Raw genomic sequence first — 7042 nt, forward strand, 5'->3', positions numbered from 1 at the left:
TAATTCCACCATTGGGTATTTACCTAGGGAAAATGAAAACAGTAACTGGAAAAGATAAATCCATTCTTATGTTTATTGCAGCATTATTTGCAATAGCCAAGACATGAAGTAACTTAAGTGGCCATTAATACATGAATTCAGAAGGAAAATGTGGTATATATACACAATGGAGCCATAAAAAGGATGAAATCATGACATTTGAGACAACATGGGTGGACCTAGAGGGTATTGTGCTAAGTGAAATAAGTCAGACTGAGAAAGACAAATACCATATGATTCCACTCATAAAATGAAATCTAAAAAAAAAAAAATAGGCAGAATCAGAACTATAAATACAGAGATCAAATTGATGGTTGCCAGAGGAGAGAGGTGGGGATTTGGGGGAAAATGGGTGACAGGGAAAAGGAGATACAGGCCCCCAATTGCGGAATGAGTAAGTCACAGGAATAAAGAGCAGAGCATAAGGAATACAGTCAATGATATTGTAATAGCAATGTAATGGGACAAATGGTAATTATACTTGTGGTAAACATAGCATAATGTACAAACTTGTTAAATCACTAAGTTATGTACCTGAGACTAAAGTAACATCTGCAAAAAACAAAACAAAATAAAAAGATGTGTCTAAAGTATCACTACCTTTGTAAATCTTTTCTGACCCATTAGCCAGACTACATTAGATGCCAAAGAACACTTTGAGCACATTTATCTCAACTGCTAGCACACAAGAAAAATCAGATTTCCTCCTCTTTCTTCTCCTTCTGGTTTTGAGCATGGTGAAGACAAAGCTAACTTCTTATTTATCATTCAATGGTCGGCACCTAGAACTCAGTTTTAACTGTAGAAGATATTAAAATCTGGTTCTCACCTAGAAGCAGCCTCTCAGCTCCTTCTGGAAGCTCTCAGGTACAGCCTACTCGCCTCCACCGTGTCCATCAGGGTGACCCAGAGTCCTACAAAATGTCCGCTTCCGGCCCCCGGCTTTTCAGCAGCCGCTCCTACACGAGCGGGTCTGGCTCCCGCATCAGCTCCTCCGCCTTCTTCCGGGTGGGTGGCAGCAGCATGAGTGTGGTCGGGGGCTACGGCGGCAGGGCCAGGGGTGTGGGGGTCATCACGGTTGTCTCAGTGAACCAGAGCCTGCTGAGCCCCCTTAAGCTGGAGATGGACCCCAACATCCAAGCTGTGTGCACCCAAGAGAAGGAGCAGATCAAGACCCTCAACAACAAATTTGCCTCCTTCATAGACAAGGTGAGGCACCTGGAGCAGCAGAACAAAATTCTGGAGACCAAGTGGAGCCTCCTACAGCGGCAAAAAACCGCTCAGAGCAACATAGACGACATGTTCGAGAGCTACATCAGCAACCTCTGGGGGCAGGTGGACACCCTGGGCCAGGAGAAGCTGAAGCTGGAGGTGGAGCTTGGCAACATGCAGGGGCTGGTGGAGGTCTTCAAGAATAAATATGAGGAGGAGATCAAAGAGTCTGCAGACATGGAGAGTGAATTTGTCCTCATCAAGAAGGATGTGGATGAAGCTTCCATGAACAAGGTAGAGCTGGAGTCCCGCCTGGAAGGGCTGACCGACGAGATCAGCTTCTTAAGGCAGCTGTATGAAGAGGAGATCGGTGAGCTGCAGTCCCAGATCTCGGACACGTCCGTGGTGCTGTCCATGGACAACAGCCGCTTCCTGGACCTGGACAGCATCATCGCCGAGGTCAAGGCCCAGTACGAGGACACCGCCAACCGCAGCCGGGCTGAGGCCGAGACCATGTACCAGATCAAGTACGAGGAGCTACAGACACCGGCTGGGAAGCACGAAGATGACCGGCGCATGAAGATGGAGATTTCTGAGATGAACCGGAGCATCAGCCGACTCCAGGCTGAGATCGAGACCCTCAAAAACCAGAGGGCTGCCCTGGAGGCAGCGATTGTTGATGTTGAGCAGCATGGGGAGCTGGCCATTAAGGATGCCAATGCCAAGGTGGCCGAGCTGGAGGCCGCCCTGCAGCGAGCCAAGCAGGACATGGCCCGGCAGCTGCGAGAGTACCAGGAGCTCATGAACGTCAAGCTGGCCCTGGACATCGAGATCGCCACCTACCGCAAGCTGCTGGAGGGCGAGGAGAGCCGGCTGGAGTCTGAGATGCAGAACATGAGTATCTATACTAAGACCGCCAGTGGCGACTCAGGTGGCCTGAGCTCGGCCTATGGGGGCCTCACAAGCCCTGGCCTCAACTATGGCCTGAGCTCCTTCCAGTCTAGTTTCAGCCCTGCTGGTTCCTTCATCGGTGGTGGTTCCTCCAAGGCTGTGGCCGTGAGGAAGATAGAGACCCATGATGGGAAGCTGGTGTCCGAGTCTTCTGATGTCCTGTCCAAGTGAACAACCACGGTGGTGCCTCCCAGCTTCCCCACTCTTGTGGCTGCCAGAGAGCCTTTGGGGGAAAAGGAGAGCCACCTAAGACTCAGCCCCAGTCCTCAGCCTACCCTTGAGGGGAGTCTACTGCCCTGGGTACCCCCTCTTGTCCATGCCCCGAACTAAAATCCTGTTCAAGTGTCTTTTCCCAAATAAAGCCTCAGCCGGCTCTGCCAATCACCCCCCCAAAAAAGAAGATATTAAAATCTGAACTAATAAATAAAATAATAAATTAATGACTCTAATAATCTCTATTAAATCGGACATAAAAAGGTTAATGACCAATGTTTTATTCCTCAGGTCTGCAGTATACCAAAGCTGGAGAAAATACATGAGGGATGTCATGATGGGGATAGTGGTGTACATAAAGTTTATGTTACTCAACTTGTTGTTACTTAGAATTATTTAATAAATTGGCTGTCTAAAGACTAGAGATAGTTTACTTAATTAAATCTATTTAACACAGTCACCAGAATAGCAGAACAACAACAGATGTTTCTTCCTCTTCAAACTTGTGTTTTTTGTTTAGATGGATCATATATGTGTAGCTTTGTATAAGAGGAATAAGGGGAAAAAAACAAGCAGATGTAAAAAATATCTTTTCTAATTTATGATTTGATATTGCTAGCAATTTTTTATAGCCTTCAGTGGTCTAAAATATCATTTAAGGAAGAATAATTAATGTTTAAAATATGTGCTTTATTAAGGGAACATTATAAAACATCTACCCTTAAAGGTATAAAATTAGGACCCCCCCCCCAAGTGGCTCACCATTTTTGATAGTATGTTTCACTGGATGCATTTTTAAAAGATGTTTGCAAGGTAAAATGCAAACATTTTAATGTTAAGGCTAATTTTATGTGATTTCATTTCACAATATCCCCTTTGTGTTTTTACTATATTCATAAGTAATGAACTACTGACTTAATTTGATGTGTTTTCCTGAGAATAATATATTGGGATTCTAGGTTAATCAAGAAATATCAGAGGGACTTGCTAAAATTTAGCTTGGAAGAGAGGTCCTAGGGTGCCCATAATATCTAATAATTTAGACTTCATGCCACACGACTTGAAAAAGACACAAAAATGAAAATTATTCCTTTTGATCCTAATGCTTGATTAGCTGCCCTTGTCACATATCACCCAGTGCCTCAAGTTGCTAGTCAGTCAATGATTGTTAACATGGGTGCAATTGGTATGTTCCTATAGTTTGCATTCACTTAATCTTTTCTTTCAGGATTTATTTTTCCAGTTGAAAATGAAATCATACCTAATACTTGCTGTGTAACTCTCCCTAGTATTCTGCACAAGGCCTCGACCAATAAACCAGATCTGCTACTTTACACTATTTTCCCTGCTAACTCACGCTTTTCAAACCTATTATTTAAAAAAAAAAAATCAACTCTGCTGCTCATTTCAGTTTGGGGAACTACGTATGTTGAAGAGAGTATGGTAACAGTTTAGTTGAAATAAAAATGAATTTTATTTGACAACACTGAATTCAAATCCATGGCCCATAAGCAAGGGCTGAACAGCAATGAGCTTGATCCCATTATCTACAACATAGGAAATAATATTTTCCTACTCTCCTTTCAGAGTTCTTTTAAAGCTGAAACGAGAAAATGATATGAAAGAGCTTTATGACAATGTTACATAAGAACACAATATTTTTGATTAATTAATGTAGTAGGGATCCAGGATTTCACCAAGTGGATTTCCCCTTGGATTTAAACATGTCTGAACCTAACAGGAACATTGGTGAATCCAGATGAAGCAGAGGATCCCGGGTATACCTTTCCCATGAAAACTCTTGGCCAAAACTTTTCCAAATGGAAGGAAATAGTAAAGCATATATAAATTCAAGAAAAAAAAAGTCCAGGAGCAAAGCAGTGGTTCAAAACACACAACTTCACCTGCCAAATAGATTGACCTCTGCTGCAACTTTGAATCCTACGGGTAGAAAGGTGACCAATAAAACAGTCAGTAAAACAGAAGGTGCTTTTCCCTGAACTACCGTAAGATATTAAGAAGATAAAGCTCTCATAACCTTCACAACAAAAGTTTCGAGGACAATAGGTGGTAACTCCTAAGGCAAGGGGCAACAGCAGTGGGCATCGGTGGGAGGACCTGCAGGAGCCATCACGTGTCAATGAACACACGTTACACAGAAAGCAACAGTCGAGCCCTATTCACTTACTGCAGAGAATGCAGACAAGAGGCCCAGAGAAGCGTGCTGACCCTCAGTGTTCCATTGCTCTCGGTGGAAGAGCACCTGGTGGGAGCAGTTTGCAGGTAGTGTAGATGAGGATCATCTCACTGTCAGGAAGCCCCCCAACTCCCTGCTGTTTATGGGTGGGGGGACCCAGGAGGAAGGACTGCATTAGTGGGGCCTCAGCCGAGTCTCCCAGTAGGAGCTCCCCAATAAAGATCCCCGATAAGATCACCCCCCCTGCCAGGGACCGCTGGGTGGCTCAGTTAGTTAGGCATCCAGCTGCTGATTTTGGCTCAGGTCATGATCTCAGGGTCGTGGGATTGGGCCCCACATCGGCTCCACACTCAGCGCAGTCTGCTGGAGATTCTCTCTCTCTCCCTTTCCCCTCTTGCCCCTCCCCCCATCCGTGCTCAATAAATAAATAGATAAATAAGTAAATAAATAAAATCTATAAAAAGGTAAGATTATCCCCTCAAATAAAGAGGCCTCCCGATAAGGGGGTGCCTGGACTTGGAATGTACATATACATCCCTGGAGCGGGTCCAGGGAGGCCTGAGTCCTTAATGGCAGCTCCCTCAGCCAACTGCGATATACCAAGTTTTTACATTGAGGCAGCAGTGAGGACATTACCTTCTTTCCATGAAGCCTGCCTGGCGAAGCCTGGAGGCAACCTTCTCACAACTCTGATGTGAAGAGGCCCTGGGCGTCAGCCCCCTCAGGAAAGATATGGCCTCTGGACAACGGGTGTTGGCAGGATTAGCAGTGCTCTGGCAGATGTCTGTGTTGGTGAACACCTCATGGTGGGCACTAATGTATCTGTGTTGTTGAATACCCACCAGTAGTCACTGATACCTCTGTGTTAGTGAATACACCATGGTGGACACTGATGCATCTGTATGGGGAATACCCCAACTGTGGGCGCTGATGTGTCTGCGTTGGTGAGTATACCATGGTGGGCACCGAAGATGTGCTTAAAACTTCTGACAGTAGCACTTGCTTGGGTAAACAATATTACCTGAGAGATCTGGAGCCAGGCCACAGGATCAAGATCAATACCTCCAATAGGCATATACAGACTTTCCTGGGTCCGTTGAGAATCATCAAGAATGAATTTAATTGAGACTGGAATTGAGACAAATATGGTTAAAACAAACAAAATTAATATACTTAATATAGTGCTCACAGTCCTGGAATTGTGGGTCAGAGGAGGATTTATACACCTGCTCTGTGAGTTATGATCTGGGAACACTGAGGACTTAGCAGATCTTCTAAGCTTCAGTTTCTGCATTTTAAAGGAAGGGATAATAACAGTATTCACCAGGCTGGGCTGTTGTAAGGATTAAAATGATACTTCATGTGTTACAGGAGTGAAATGGAAATCAAGACATTCTCAGAGAAAGGAAAACTAAAAGAATTTATTGCCAACCAACTTACTCTAAAATAACACTTCATGGAAAGTACTCGCCCTTTCTCTGGCATATAATAAAGTCTTAATACATTTCAGATAGTAGATTGTGATCTCATTTTGTCCCAAAATATATGTAACCTCAGAAAAATGTATTTTTCATAATTATGTTTATTTGTGATTGCTTTTAAAAATCACTGCTTAATTTTTTTAATTCTTTGCAATATATTCCTAAAATTAATTTCCAGCAAGAACAAAGGTTTTCTGTTCTCAATTTCCTCAATATTCAATGAAAAGTTTAAAATAGACATTCTCCATTTTCTTGCCAAAGTATATTCTAAGATTCCATTAAAATACACTGCATTTTTAATAATTTTTCCATCCCTCTCTTCAAAATTTAATCACCAAAGTCTCATATCAACCAGGTGATAACCCTTTACTTAGCATGTGTTCTTTACATGTTTATAGGCTCTAAGTTTGGGGCTGGGGATGAAGAGAAAGGAAAAGAAAATTAAAAGTGGTGAAGCCAGCAGAGCAGCTGGGTGACTCAGTCAGTTAAGCATCCAACTCTTGGTTTCGGCTCAGGTCATGATCTTGGGGTTCTAGGATCGAGCCCCTCTTCGGGATCTGCATTCTGCTTGAGATTCTCTCCCTCTCCTTCTTCTCCTCCTCTGCACTCTCTGTCTCTCTCTCTCAAATAAATAAATCTTAAAAAAAAAAAGAAGTGATGAAGTCAGGCTGCATTTATGTACTAGCACTCAGCATGGGAGATCCAGATTTCACTTGACAAATGAGGGCATGTTGTTACAGATGTTACAGTAGGAGTATATTGTTGTGAAAATAGAAATTTGTAATTAAAAAGGTTAATTTCTTTTAAGACTATGAGGGAATGAAGACCAGAGTGGAGAAAAACCAATTATTTAATATATATAATTGTATATTCTCCACATACTTTTTACTCATCTAATTAATTGAAAAATAGGAGAATCCTATAACACAGGTTTCCTTTGAAAAAGCGT

At 43.0% G+C, this 7042-nt stretch overlaps 1 pseudogene; it reads left to right on the top strand.

Moving 5' to 3' along the window:
* The first annotated feature begins 954 nt into the window (after window positions 1-954).
* On the top strand, window positions 955-2373 carry LOC114213681 (keratin, type II cytoskeletal 8 pseudogene; annotated as a pseudogene).
* The last annotated feature ends 4669 nt before the right edge of the window (window positions 2374-7042 follow it).

Source organism: Eumetopias jubatus, unplaced genomic scaffold (genome assembly GCF_037043125.1).
Source record: "Eumetopias jubatus isolate StellerSeaLion01/CBP00866 unplaced genomic scaffold, mEumJub1_p1.0 scaffold_14, whole genome shotgun sequence".
In the NCBI taxonomy this organism is placed as follows: Eukaryota; Metazoa; Chordata; class Mammalia; order Carnivora; family Otariidae; genus Eumetopias; species Eumetopias jubatus.